The sequence below is a fragment of the Macaca fascicularis genome, chromosome 17, assembly GCF_037993035.2.
Source record: "Macaca fascicularis isolate 582-1 chromosome 17, T2T-MFA8v1.1".
In the NCBI taxonomy this organism is placed as follows: Eukaryota; Metazoa; Chordata; class Mammalia; order Primates; family Cercopithecidae; genus Macaca; species Macaca fascicularis.
Genome location: NC_088391.1, coordinates 21955665 through 21968033, shown reverse-complemented (window position 1 = coordinate 21968033; position 12369 = coordinate 21955665). Strand labels below are relative to the sequence as shown.

Genomic DNA, 12369 nt, shown 5'->3' with positions numbered 1-12369 from the left:
ATCAAACAGGTTATATAGCTCCTATCTGCATTGTATTTTCCATAAATTCAGTGTTTCTGATTTGCTGAATCATTTTTTTTTTTAATTTAGCATGGTTCTGGTTTGAGGAGGGAGCAGGGAGAGAGAGATTAAAAAAAAACTCTATACATAGTCTGCCTTATTTTATCAGAGGTCAATTTCCTGAGTTCTTTTGAAAATTACATGTTTAAGCTAAGCTTGTCTATTGTTTTACTTCTATAATTCTATATTCCATTCTTACAACTTGACATCAATTAATAAATGTAAATGAAGAATCAGTAGATATTATGGGTAGTCCTGAACTTATTTATAAACTCTTGGGTTCAAATGCACTTTGAAAAGAAATGTGATAATATTTTTGCTTTTAAAACACTCAATTAAAAAAAACTCTGCTCAAAAAGGCTTATTATATCATTCTCTTTTATTCTTAGGAGATAAAGAATCTTAAATGCCATGTCTGCCTTGGAATTTAAGAATTTCACTCCCCAGCCTTTCTTGACATATATTTAGCATTAATTTCTCAATAACCTTCATTTCTATGTTTACTGATATTTCTGCATTATCCTCAAACTTGCTAAGCACATTAAACCGCATGTGTCCCTTGCTTCACTTTTAGAAAAATTAGTAATTTTTTAATATAACTGAGAAGCTGGATCTTTTTCTATGCTGTGATGAGGAATGATTTTTCTGTCTTATATCCCATGTTCGGGCAGTACAAATTTTCAAGCAAACTCTGCTTTCTCAAAGGTGCATTACTGAAACTTTGACCTCTAGTATTAAATTTCCTGCAGATATCAGAGTCCATTCTACAGAGGTAGCATTAATCTCCTCTACTGAGACAAGATGTTCCCATTATTCACCAAGATAACTAGTTCCCAGATTTTGCTGACAAGAATCTTTTTTCAAATGTGCAGACCAAAGAGGTTGGCAAGAACCCACTTAAGAGAAGAAGGCAGCAGAGTTGAAGATCAGCCTTCCTAATGTTCAGAACATGAGTTATTTTCATCCCTATACTGACAGTTGTGGAAATAACTCCAAGGTAATACCATCCAGTATTAAGCAAGAGATGATTATAGTTTTTTTATGTAAATAGAATTGTATTCTGTCTATAAAATCTGAAAATAATACTCGACATTATATTTTTGCTTTTACTTCATGTCTGAGGTATAATTTTTTGAGGTTCTATTTATTAACCAAACTCTTTGGTCATTTGTATATGATTAAGTGAACATATTAAAAAATTTTAAATGTAGATAAGCCATCTATCTTAACTTGATGAAGTTAAAAAGACTCCTGTGACATCTACAAGGTAAGAGTGAATAGCTTATGTTGAAAACTGATTAACATGAAATTCTTCCAAATGTTCTTGAGCAGTCCAGTGGGCTTTTCTCTCAGTCCTTTCTATTTTTAAAACATTTCTGAAGTGGTTTGTTGTGTAAGAAAACTCTTTTTATTAGAAGATTGAATCACCAAAAGAGCAGGTATTCAATATTTGAGCTCTACTAACAAGCTGTGTAGGTTCCCCTCTCCAGACCTCAGTTTCTTATTACGCAAAAGAGGAAGATTGGCCTTGATAATCTCTATAATCTATCCCACCTCAAAAAAAATCTGATTCTAGAATTTTTGTTTTGCTGTAAAATCCCCGATCAGTTGGATAAATGGTGAGCTAAGATGAACTAACATCAGTAGGAACATCAACTACTTCTTAGCCCAGCATGCTCTGTAGTTCTATAGTAGGAGTCATTAGCATTATGGAATAGAAATATGATTACAAGTTCATATTAACTTGTTACATGAAGTTCACCATCTCAAAGAGAGTGTACTGTGAACTTGTTTATAAAAACTGAGGTCATCAAAAAATGACAGTATGTGTGCACTCACATGTATGCACTTCTGTGTGAGAGTGTATGCAGGTATGTGAGCATTTGTGGGTAAGTGTGCTTGTGATTTTAGAGGAAAGAAAGAACAGTGGTATAGACATGATGAGAAAAGGTAAGCTTGCCTCAGAGAAACCCCGTTTTCAGGCTCTTTGGCAATGTTGATAAAATGTGACAGTTTATACAAGGTCATGCTTCAGTTCAAACATACCAATTCTAGATTACCCTCCCTTTTCAGCGCAAAGACATAACCAAGGTGCCCGTTCATCTGTCATACATCCCTGTGAAAATGTGTGAATTAATGAACTGTTGAGGCTGAAAGACACTTTAAAGTTAAATGGCTTGGCATTTTAAGAATTTCTTTTATTTTTTGAACTTGACAACACATGGAGCAAATTATTCTACTGTCAAATGAAATTTCTACAAGTAGTATTTTCAAGCTGACAGAATATACAAAAAATTTTTTTGATAGATAAGCACTTGTCAATAATCACATTAGCATATTTTTCAGGGCTACAGTCTTAACAGAAGACAGTACTTCAATGACTATTTTTCAGACTACATGTTGGCAAATTGCAGCCCATGGGCCAAATCTAGCCCATCTGTTTTTGTAAATAAAGCTTTGTTGGAACACAGTCACATTCATTCACTTATGCATCACCTGCTTACCTGTTACGGTGTCCTGGTAAAGTAGTTGTGACAGAGACCATATGTCACAAAACTTAAAAAATGAACTATTTGACCCTTTACAGAAAAAGTTTGCTAACCTCTGACCAAGACCATAGGTTCTCAACTTTTGTTATTACTATTTCTTTTTTAAATATAAGTGGCCCAGGCCCTTTTTTTCAAAATGTAAATAATTAAATTACTATTGTTTTCCCTGATGATACATTATTCCTGATAATACTTGTTGCAGATATTCTGGTATCTCGCCATCAGCCAAGCACTCTTTACAATCTTCATTCTCAACCAAGCACTGATTTTGAACCTAGAATTCTCACCACAAATTAGGTTGTGCAAGATAAGTGCACTCATGCAGGTTTTTGGAAACATGGCGTATTTCTGCAGCCGTAATCCAGTGTTAGCTCTTCAGCTAGAAACTGAGGCTGCGGAGATGGCACATTCCTGATTCCTGGATCCCAGCTACGGTAGCACATTCTTAGACTCTGTAGTTTCTGTGGTGGTGGGGTGGGGGGGCTTCTGCTCTCCTCCCTTGCTGATGGGGCCTAAGATTATAGGGCTCCTGGCAGGCAGGCCTGCAGTTATTCTGGAAGTCATTCCAAAGACCCTGCCCTGAAATAGCTCCTTTAGCTTTTTCAATAACTTTGTAAGCAGATGTCTGAATTAAATCCTTTTGTATTTAAAACACCTTAAGTGACTTTCATTTTCTGTACAGTATCTTGATGACATGCTGAATTCTTACTTATGTGAGTCTGGTTTAAGATCTTTTCTCCTTTTCCATTCATCCAAAATCTCCCTCAGCTCCATGATCACACTGTTGAAACACTGTAGTTTTATAATGAATTTGCAATTTGGTAGGACAAGAACCCTTTTATTATACTTTTTTGGAGGGATGGAGCACTCTTGAACATTAATTCTGGCAAATACATTTTGGAATCAATTTGTCCAATTTCCCTGCATCTGCTCACCACAAAACAGTTGAGATTTTAATTAAAAGTGTACTAAATTTATAAATTATTTTGAGGATAAACTAACATCTTTATAATGCTAGGTTTTCCTGTAGGAGAATATAGTTTACCTCTTTGTTTATTTAAGGCTTCTTTCACAGGAGAACACATTTTTAAATTTTTTTAAAAAAGGAAAGGACAGGCCGGGCGCGGTGGCTCAAGCCTGTAATCCCAGCACTTTGGGAGGCCGAGACGGGCGGATCACGAGGTCAGGAGATCGAGACCATCCTGGTGAACACGGTGAAACCCCGTCTCTACTAAAAAATACAAAAAAACTAGTCGGGCGAGGTGGCGGGCGCCTGTGGTCCCAGCTACTCCGGAGGCTGAGGCAGGAGAATGGCGTAAACCCGGGAGGCGGAGCTTGCAGTGAGCTGAGATCCGGCCATTGCACTCCAGCCTGGGCAACAGAGCCAGACTCCATCTTAAAAAAAAAAAAAAAAAAGGAAGGGACATAACAGATTTCACACATGATTATAGTTGTATGGATGAACACTGATAGATACTGAAACAAAGGGTAACATCAAAAGGCTAATATGAATTCTGAAAGATTTTTAAATGAAAATTTGTATTAATCAAATAGCGTCTATGTACACTTGGAAAATGGTAATGAATAAAAGTGAAGGCACACTATTTATTGGATCTGAAGATTATACTTGGGGTATACATGGATTTAATCAATCATCCCTTCAAATAATTTCAAGGATTTCCTAGATTATCTAGTCAACGGGTTAGGAAGCACCAATTTAGACCAACCTTCCCCCACAGTGAGAATTCTTTGGATAGCATTTCTGGGTCAATTATTGGAGAGGCTAAACTTTCAGTAAGGAGAATTTACTACCTGGTAGGGGAACTATTTCATTCACGGAAAAATCTAATAGGAAAGGATTACTACTTCTATGGAGTCAAGTCTATCTGTGCTCCTGTCCCCTGGAGCTACAATGAATAAATCTTACTTCTGGAGTATTTTGGTCTTTTAACTATCTGATAACAACTTTCATCTCCCCCACGCACCCATCTCAGTTTCCTCTTGCCAGTTCTTTCCATTTCCTTTTATAGCTTATTCCCGAACCCTTCACTAGTCACCCTTCTGCAAAAGCACCTCAGTTTCTCACTCCCATTTAATGAGCAAAACTCAGCAATGAGTTTAATAAGCTAACTCCAACACCCCAGATATGTGTTTTAATGTTTAAATAAGATATTTTCATGCACATTGAACTTTGGCTCCATAGTGAACATTTTGTCACCTAGGTTTTTGGGTTTTCTTACCTGAGCTCTAAAGTCAAGCAGCTCTGAGTCTGCATATTAAACACACACATGCTTGCACGTGTGTGCAATTTTTTCTCTTTCTTTGAAAATAATTTCAGACCTGTAAGAATAAGAGTAAAAATGACATTCATATGGCCGGGTATGGTGGCTCATGCCTGTAATCCCAGCACTTTGGGAGGCCAAGGTGGGTGGATCACAAGGTCAGGAGATTGAGACCATCCTGGCTAACATGGTGAAACCCCATCTCTACTAAAAATACAAAAAAGTTAGCCAGGTGTGGTGGCGGGCACCTGTAGTCCCAGCTACTCGGGAGGGTGAGGCAGGAGAATGGCGTGAACCCGGGAGGCAGAGCTGGCAGTGAGCTGAGATCATGCCGCTGCACTCCAGTCTGGGCAACAGAGCAAGACTCCATCTCAAAAAAAAAAAAAAAAAAAAAAAAAAAAAAAGGACATTCATACATCCTTTACCCAGATTCACCGTTGCTAACATTCTACTCCACTTGCTTTATCAATTGCTCTCTTTCTCATAATTTATTATTATATTTAATTATGTTGGTGCTCAAATTGTCCCAACTTGACCTGTGAGAACACTTTCAGCTGGCTCTTGCATCCTTTTCCGTGCCCTGTTTTTCCTGTTTTTCATTTTTCTTTTTTTGTTGTTGTTTTTTGTTTTTGCTTGGTTTTTTTTGTTTGTTTGTTTGCACTTCCTTACTTTCTAGCAGAGCAAGATTATTCTCCAGCCTTACCTACACTATGCCAGCCTGGAATTAGCCACTTCTCCAAAGAGCCCTAGTCTTTTTTAGTGGAGAATTAAATCTGTACTTGATAATCAATTGACACTTTAAGAGCCTGAAGCTGTCTTAAAGGTCTTCTTTAGATGGATGGGGTAACTTTGTCCCAGAGAGCACCAGTAAATAGCTTAGTCAAATAGCTGTTTAGAAGCAGAGCCGGGATCAAAGTCAGGCCTCTTCACTCCCAAATGCCTAATATCTGCTCTTTCTATTTTATAACTTTCCAGCTTTCACACAGCATTCAATAATAATCCATGCTAAGTTTCATTCTGTTGATTTTGGTCCATCATTTCAATATCCTGAGACATTTCTGTATTAACCAGTGCCCTCATTGGATACTCAATCTTAATTCAAATTCTGTAAAAGTAAGTTTCTAAACTGAGATCAGATTTATTTTCAACTTCAGAGGAGATTTCTTGGACTGAATTATAAGTCTTTGAATAATGAGGTGTTTAATGAAACCAGGACTAACACGTCGTTAACTGTGGGTTGAGAATGGTGCTCTTTTAATGGCTATTTTTTTTTTTGGAGCTTAATGGAAAAATACAGAATATTGAAAATGTTTTCTTATTGTTATTTAATTTGTCAAAACCTCATCATTTATACTACATTTTAAATGAGGTGGAATAGTTTTTAAAGATGCTACAGAGATCATTACAAAAGCACTGGGAAGCCAAACATACTGTGGAGAGAGAGTGGGAGGAAGCACAGGAGGCAAAAAGAATTACTGAGCTCGATGTGAATCTGGGCGCCGGCAGCACACATCAGCTTAGTTCATTGCCAACAGTCAACGGGGGGACATAATGTGAAAGTTAAAATGGAATTGAGATAGGTGTGTTGACAGTTCTGCATCCATAACATCCATCCATCCCAAGGCACCATCTGTTACATGTTCAGTCTTTTTGTAAGTATCAGCAATAGAGGTAATTAAGCAAATGAGCAGCTAAAATGGAAGTTTCCAGAAAAGAGGAAAAGTTAGCAAAGATATGACAATGGGGTGTCATTGTAGGAGCAGAGGCTGAACACCAGGATCATCCTTTCTGGATACAGCAGAGTGGATGAGTGGTGAGACCAGGGGTGGAACCAGGAGACCTCACAGCTTCATGGTGCTCATAGTTTCAGAAGCCACACTAATGGCAAAGGGAAAATGCCTCTGACTTCCCTATTAAGGGGGAAGAAGAATGAACTGATAAGTTTGGAGGCACTAGGGAAAGAAAAGAGGCCAATTTGGTATATTATAGATATATGGACAGTGATGCCTCTGTTTGTAAATCTCCTAAAATCAGTGCTCCTTTTAACAAAATTGGCTGCAGTACCATGGAAGCTCCAGTCTCTGCACTGGCATCTAGGGTGACAGTAACATGAAGAGGAGGGCTGAATTACAGAGGCTCCTAGAGCTGCCGAGGGGTGCTGGTCTACCACAAGAAACCACATAGCCTCCTTGTTCCTTATGCAGAAACCATCCCTGAACCTGCTCAGAGGGCTGGAGAACTGAGAGGGAGGAAATTCATATCCTGGATGTCTTTGACAGTAATGTGTTGGTGGGAGTTTAGAGACAATGCAGTTTCCTTTTTCTAGATTTTGATTTTTTTTTTTTTTAATTTTTGCTGTGTTAATAAAAAAACCAAGTTCTGTAATATATTTTAAAGAAGTTTATTCTAAGCCCAGGGAAAACAGTCTCAAGAAGTCCTGAGAAAGTACGTCCAAGGTGGTTAGATTACAGTTTGGTTTTATATGTTTCAGTGAGACAGAAATTGGAGATAAAATAAAAAATCAATAGATGGAAGGAATACTTGGTTCAGTCCAAAAAGGCAGGACATTTTGAAGACAGGTCTTACAAATCAAGGTGGGTTTTAGGGATTTTTTTAGTTGACAGTTTGTTGAAAGAGTTAAGCCTTATCTAAAGACTTGAAGTCAGTAGAAAGGAATGCTTAAGTTAAGATGAGGGGGTCTGCTCTCTGTCACGTGATGCTATACCAGAGTCATGTTGGAAAATAAGCCACATTATACCAGGTTAATTAAAAAAAAAAAACATTTAACAAGATTTTATGGTTTGTAGGGCATGACTTTAATCCTTGCCCGGCATGGCCTTAGGTCTTGTTTACAATTTGGTATCTTATTGCAACAAGAATCCATTCTGGGTTGGGTGCGTGGCTCACGCCTATAATCCTAGCACTTTGAGAGACTGAGGCAGGTGGATTACCTGAGGTCAGGAGTTCGAGACCATCCTGGACAACATGGCGAAATCCCGTCTCTACTAAAAATACAAAAATTAGTTGAGTGTGGTGGTGCGTGCCAGCTACTCGGGAGGCCGAGGCAGGAGAATCACTTGAACCCAGGAGGCGGAGGTTGCGATGAGCCGAGATCGCGCCACTGTACTCCAGCCTGGGTGACAGAGTGAGACTCTGTCTCAAAAAAAAAAAAAAAGGAATCCATTCTGTCAGTCTTATGATCTCTATTTTAACATTAATGCTGGTCAGTTATGCCTAAACTCCAAAAGAGAGAGAATAACAGGGCATGTCCAATCTCCCTTCCCATCAGGGCCAAGAATTCAGTTTTTCAGGTTTCTCTGAGGTTCTCTTGCCCAAGATGGAATCCGTTCAGTTGGTTAGGAGGCTTAGGATTTTATTTTTAGTTTATAGCTGTAATGTTTTGCTTGTGTCCCAATCTCCTGAGCTTTCTTAATTTAACCCCTTCCTTCCCTGATCCTTTTCTTCCCTTCTCTGTCCCCAGCCTCACCCCACAGACTTATAGGAAATTCGGCCTTCTCCTACACTCTACAATCAGACACCCACCCTCTGCCTTGTCAGGAAGGTAAGAAGCTTTTCCTTGGAGTACTGTCAGCTTTGACACTGCTTCCACTCTGTCCTCAGAGTGGGACAACAATCTGACCTCAGAATACATTTCCAGCATGTAGGATTCTGCCTTATTTTTTACCCAGTCTCCTGCTAATAACTGGCTTCCCGCTTTTTCTGCCCCCACCTGAGTCTTTGCTGCACTTTGCTGACCAAGATCCTTCCATCTCAGGGAATGGAGCCACACCACTGACGGATGGGCCTTCTCAGGTTTGGTCATTTGCTGTGCTTGGATTTCTACCAATTACCAGCTACAAGATACCCTTGCCTTGCCCCAGAGCTTCACCCATTCAGGCTGAGCTCCTGACCTGTCGTATACGTGTGGCCAACTGTCTGCTTCTGGCTGCCTAGAACACCCTTCACACACTTAACTTGCTCCCCTCTCCCTTCAGGCGGGTCCTTTGGGTTCAGAGCTTGCCTGAGCCATGGTTATGATTGGGGCTTGTATCTACAACAGGTTAACAGTGCCGTACATGGCAAGTAATGTTCTAGTAATATAGATATATTCAGAAGAATCACTGTCTCGGCTGAGACTGAATAGCATCAAAACTGTCCCAAATTCGTGAGCTCGTAAAAGAGTTTCAATTAGTTTCAGTTATCTGAACAGACTTGGAGGTGCAGTAATAAGCTCCGCAATGTTTTCACACTGATTCAGCTAATAGATGTCAAGCTATTTGCTCTCGGTGCCTTATTGATTAAGGTAGGACAGGTAAACAGCTGAGAATCTGCGTTAAAATGTAATTTAGTCAGTCAAGGAGGAATGCTCCATGGTGGGAGGTGTTTTGCTTAAGGAAGGAAAATGCATCCTATAAACATTCATATCAGAATTTTTAAATAGCTCAGTCCCCTGAGGACCAGACACAAAAAGGGTCTTTGTGATTCTTCTTTTGGTCCGGGAAGATCTTGTGTCCAAGATGGAAGTTGCAAGGTGTGGACCACTCCTTCCTTCTAGAATGCAACCAGGCACCCCAAGGAAGAGTGAGAAGAATGTCTCCAGTTACTACACATGTAGATCTGTTGCAGAGCGAGTGCTGAGATCACAGCTCGATGAAGGCACTACCACTACTACACTGCGTCCCAAATGGGCACAGTTCATTCTCCATAAAGAGAGAAGTTTCCCACCCTGTCAATCACCACATTCTAGGCCAACAGTCTGTGGACAACTCTGGAGCTTCCAAAAAGCAGATGCTGAGATGAGATTTAAACACGGAACAAAATGTATTACAGAAGATGTGGAGGGATTCACGAGAGACTGAGAGAACCATCAGGTGACAATGCAGGTCTGTCTCAAATGAGAGAGAAAGGCTAGAAGGAAGGAGTGAAGCCATCCTCACAGGGTTAACCAGAATTCTGGACAGACATATAGTTATAACTAAGCAGTAATCAGGCTGCACCCTGGCCCACTTCCTTCTCGCTAAAAGTCACCATAACACTAGATACTGACCATTTGCAACCCTGTTGTTCCTAGAGATAAAATTTCTGACTTTAGAATAATGAGGCTATTGCCTTAGGTGTTTTTCAGGTCCTGAATTCCAGCAAAACAGCTGAACAGCTGATGGCAAGCAGTTTGAAGACCTCCACAGAGGAACCAAATCAGCATGAGAATACAGTTTCTTCCCCCATGACTTCACCCTGCACTCTTCCATCAATCAACAATCTCCACTCTCTTAAAAATCCTAGCCCAGCACTCCTTGGGGAGACAGACTGAGGTTCCCTCTTGTCTCCTCGTTCAGCAGCCCTACAATTAAACTTCTTTCTCTGCTGCAACTTGGTGTCTCGGTGTACTAACTTGCCACACGTCAGGCAGTGGACCTATTACAGTTACAGGAGGGTTGAGGGCATGCATCTTGGACCACAGGGCAGTTCTAAGAAAAGTTTGGGAAGCCTGATGGGGCAAAATTGTTTATGAGAGGGACACTGCATTTCCTGGGAAGAGGTCCTCCTTAGTATGCCTGTGGTATTAGTCAGGGAGCAGCCCAACGGGAAGGTGGCCTCAGCACAAATGCAGCAGTGGATCTCAAAGCACAGCAGTTGGGGCCATCGGTCGATTTGCTTCCTGCAATCAGAAACCTGTGAGGCCTCTTCTCACATCCACCATACAAAGGATCTCTTAAAAGTCATTTACATGTGTGCAATCCTGTCCGCATCAAGGAGATTTAAGGAGGTTTAGTAATGCATTAACAACAATAACAAAAACATCTCAAAGATTAAAAATAAATAATTAATGCAGGAAAAGAAAAAGATGTGGTAATAAGAATAACTACGCTTTAGGATGTGGAGAAAAGGGAACCCTTATATGTTGTTGGTGAAAATGTAAATTAGTACAGCCACCATGGATAACAGCATGGAGGTTCCTCAAAAAAATAAAAATAGAACTACCATGTGATCCAGCAGTCCCACTGTTAGGCATATACCCAAAATAAAGGAAGTCAGTATGTTGAAGACATATGTGCACTTCCATGTTTATTGCAGCACTATTCACAATAGTCAAGATTTGGAAGCAACCTAAGTGTCCATCAACAGATGAGTGGATAAAGAAAATGTGGTACATATACACAACAGAATACTCTTCAGCCAAAAAAAAAAGAAAAAAGAAAAAAGAAAATAAATGAAATCCTGTCAGTTGCAACAATATAGATGGAACTGGAGGTCATTATGTTAAGTGAAATAAGCCAGGTACGGAAAGGCAAACTTCACATGTTCTCACTGTGGCAGCTAAAAATTAAAGCAATTAAACTTTTGGAGATAGACAGTAGAATGACGGTTACTGGGAAGCGTAGCTGACAGTGGAAGGGAGTGGGGATGGTTAACGGGTACAAACATACAGTTAGATAGGATGAACACGAGCTAGTATTTGATAGCACAACAGAGTGATTACAGTCCACAGTAATTTACTGTACATTTAAAAATAACTAAAAGAGTAATCCCAGCACTTTGGGAGAGCATTTTTTAGAGAAAAAAAAAGAAAAGAAAATACACAAAAAAGATAGCTATCCTTTATTTAGCCCCTACCAAGCACCAGGTCCTTTATGTTCTTATCTCTAATCTTTTCAACAACCTTGAAAAGTCATTTTACCAAGGACACATGGTTAAATGGGTTAAGTGATTGGTCTAAGGCCACACAGTCAGTGTGTTGAAGAGTCAGGATCTGAATCGATGTCTTTGGGTCCAAAACTATGCCTTTTTACTCTGTCACACTGAGGAGGGGAAGAGAAGAGAGCAATTGTGCCCGAAAACAGGCTGCAGACAATAAGCACAAAACTTCACTCTGAACACCCTGGCAGCCAAGGAAGAGGGAAAGATGCTCTCATTGGCTTTTAAAGGAAGCCGGTGAAAAGGGAACATGAAGAGTAATCGTTTTCCTGGCCTTGAGTTCTACAAGAAATTTGGTGAATCAAGTCTGAAAAATGAAGAATAGTAAAAGATGTTTGAGAAAGAGGAATAGTCATGGATGAATTATGTGTTTGCAATATTGCTTTAACTGTTGCTCCACGGCATGTAGGATTTCAGCACATTTAACATTGTTCGGAAACCACGCCATTGCAAAATTATACCTGAGACTCTGACCTAACCAACTCCATGTTGCGTCTAACCTCCAAGCTGTCCTTGTTCGTTCCTGGGCATAGGCTGAACTAACTTTGGGAGGAATTTAGTTTAAAGTTTAAAACAAAGATGACAACAGCCCTTTCCCAAAACAAATCTTCTTGCCTGGGGACTAGACTGCCTTTGTAGGACTAACAAATTAGCCAAAAGATTAGAAATTATGATTTGGGAGTCATGCAGCTGGCGGCCACAATATTCTGATCCTCCTAAAATTGCTCCTGGGGATAACATCACTATGTAAAACCTAAGGTCAGTGCTTGAGATATTTTGCA

The 12369-nt window shown here is 39.7% G+C and overlaps 1 protein-coding gene across 6 annotated transcripts in view; it reads left to right on the top strand.

Moving 5' to 3' along the window:
• Positions 1-10261, top strand: part of EPSTI1 (epithelial stromal interaction 1) — a 307624-nt gene extending 297363 nt beyond the window's left edge. For 3 of the 6 annotated variants that reach the window (XR_012426892.1, XR_010582571.2, XR_012426885.1), the window contains 3 exons: positions 933-1057; positions 8373-8453; positions 10006-10261. The gene's annotated coding sequence lies outside the window, so the exon portion shown is untranslated. Of the gene's footprint in view, positions 1-932; positions 1058-8372; positions 8454-8666; positions 8705-10005 lie in introns of all 6 variants that reach the window. The other 3 variants (XR_012426886.1, XR_012426889.1, XR_012426888.1) reach the window with 3 other exon arrangements.
• The last annotated feature ends 2108 nt before the right edge of the window (positions 10262-12369 follow it).